The sequence below is a fragment of the Pundamilia nyererei genome, unplaced genomic scaffold (genome assembly GCF_000239375.1).
Source record: "Pundamilia nyererei isolate P.nyererei 1_Seehausen unplaced genomic scaffold, PunNye1.0 scaffold00169, whole genome shotgun sequence".
NCBI classification, from domain to species: domain Eukaryota; kingdom Metazoa; phylum Chordata; class Actinopteri; order Cichliformes; family Cichlidae; genus Pundamilia; species Pundamilia nyererei.
In genome coordinates, this window is record NW_005187570.1 from 496079 (window position 1) to 498960 (window position 2882).

Below are 2882 nucleotides of genomic sequence, written 5' to 3' on the forward strand. Positions count from 1 at the left end.
CCCTTCCTCCCAGTGGCCAGTGACCCTGTGCTAACTGTCCCCAAGCATCATGGTTGGTACAGTGGACTCTGTTGTAGCTAATGAGCCAGACATTTGATGCTGGTGCTGTAGTGATTAGAGTCGTGCTGTGCTCTTATAGTGCTCTGTGGCTGCAGGCCGTAGTACAACAAAGCTCTACTGTGGTTATGAGTGCTGCACCTTGGTGACATATCATTCACACCAAAAGAAGACGTGAATAGAGCAGTTTTCAAGTGTAATAACATTGCTTTCGATCATATTGAGTATAGACGAATGCAACTGTGAGCTTTAGCGATTAGCAGGGTGCTGCCACTGGTGTTGTAATCTGTGATTTAGTTCCTCCTAACATTTCAGTTTGCTTCCAGTATCTATCCTCTGTGATTACTGGCTCTATAAACAGATTTAATAGAAGTGTGTGAGCTATTGGCTCAGTATAAAGGGTCAGCAATCAGACACCTGTCTATGACACTGGTGTTTGGCAGCCAGTCTATTCTTTTCATCTCCTCATGCTCAATAATGACCTCTCCTTTTGAAATATAGTTGATAATTCATTTAAAATATATATAAATTTATTTTTTAAAATATTGTACTTGAGTCATGTTAAAGGGCTGTGATGTTTCAGCTAACCTTCAGTTTTTCCCTCTTTAATATTTAAATTGTGCATGCCACATTGAATCTTAGTAGCAAATATCCTTGATTTGTTACGGCAGAGTTTTATGTATGGCAGATTGCTTAGCAATTGCCTAACGCACAAAAACTGCCTGTTTCTAACCCATCCTCATAGGGTACAAGTAACTGCCAGTGAAACTAGAGTTTTATGAACCTCACAGGAATTTTGTAGTTAGGCAAACAAGAAAATTCAGGTTTCCGGATGCTTGTCTAACCATGTAAATCTGAAATATGAAAACTCAATAACAACTTTTAAAGTTTGATAAAATTCATAAAGGTATTGAATCATATGTCTGAGTTTCCAGTTTTTACAGTCAAGTGTTGTAATGAAAACAAAAACACAAAAAGTTCCACAGGAGGGCGCTCTGTGATAAACTGTTTTCAAGGCTGCTGTTGTACAAAGAATCATTTTTGGGATATATTAAACAGCCGCACTGTGCCATGATATAATGTCACCTTGGACTTTACAGGCCTAATTCATGCAGTTTGCTTTGTAGTGAAACTTACTCCTGCATTGTTTTCCCTTTTCCTTTTTCTCTCCCAATATGTCCAGTCTGGCTCCAATTCCAGAGTCAGCTTTTCTCACTAGTTTTTCAGTCTGCCTGCACCCACGTTTCTGTTGTTACTAACTTTTTTGGTGTGTTTTAGTGATATAGTGCTTTTTGACTGGTGCTTTAGTTTATTGGCAACTCCTGGGTTTTGTTCTCTTTCTTTAAACAGTGGTTTCAACAGTGCTTTTGTTGGGCTGGAGACATTTTCCATGATGACTGTTGCCATAGAGGGATTTATATTTCCACTCCCAAGCCCTCACCATTGCAGCAGCACAGCCACCATGAAAACACCTCTTTATCTTAACTGGAGTAGGATGGTGTATTCCAGATTTGCTCTGTTTCAATGAGAAAAGTACCCAGAGCTCTTGAGCAAACTCTTCTCCACAGAGACGTATCCATCGCTAAAACTAAAGTTTGAGTAAAACTCAGAGCTGCCAGACTTGCTGCTGCTGTTGAAGTGCATGTTCTAGAATTTAGGTGAAAGAGCCAGCAAACTGAAATCTTGCATATTTGTATATTCTGGCACACACACACACAAACACATACACACAGACCTTTTCCCCTTTTGATCACGTGTGCAACACTGAAGCCAGCACAGAGAAAAAAGTGGACACAACGACGGGCTATGTGGTGGTTAACATCGTGAGGACACCATGTGTCTATTGAGCATAACAATAATTCTTTTCAGGTTCAGGTGAAATGATTCACTGGCGTATTACCAATTGATCTCCATGATCTTCATAATCTAACTGGACACAACAGTATGGTCGTCCTTTTGTTATAATCAGCAGTGACGTCTTCTCCATGCTGCCTGTCAGGTACATTTAGACAGCAGTAGTTAATGGATGAATCACAGCTATTATTTCCTGCATGAATCACCTCTCTCTCTCAATGATCTATTTTTATTTCACAGGAACTTAGAAGTGATATATGTAATTAGTTTCTGTTCATGAATCCATTTCATCAATCACATTATATCATTTCTAGTTTCTTTTTCATTTTGTGTCTTAGCTTTTCAGCTCCAACATTTTGTTGGTACATCTTTATCAACCACTTCTACTCCAAACTCTGTTTTACAAGGTGCATTGGGAAGATTGGTGAAGGAGATTTGACCAAGCAGTCCAGTGTTAGTAATACAAATTAAAGAATGGGCTGTTGTCAGTGCTTGTTGCGCCGGTGTGCAGCTGCCCTTCAAGCCAGTCCATAAGCCTGTATAATTATACTGACAAAAAAAAATTATATTGGCCCATCGACCCACTGGGCAAATACTCGGTATGCCAGATTACCAGTCCTGTGTAAGACTGAAGCAGTCAAGGTTATTATCGTTAACGAAAACTAACGAAATAACGAAAACTAGAAGTGAAAAAATATTTTCGTTAACGGAAATAAAAATAAAAACAAAAAAAGGAAAACTAACTAAAACTGTAATGAGTGTTCACAAAACTAACTAAAATTAACTGAATTTATAGCAAAAATGTGTTTAGTTTTCATTGATTTGTGCGTTTCATACAATAGTCAAGGGTGAAAATGAAGTTTCGTTTCCAGATTTTTTTCTTGCCGTCTCATTATGCCAGCAGGTGGCAGTATGTTAGTCGAGTTGTCTGTGTTGCTGCTCCGTCCACGCGCAGAATCAAGTCAGGAAAA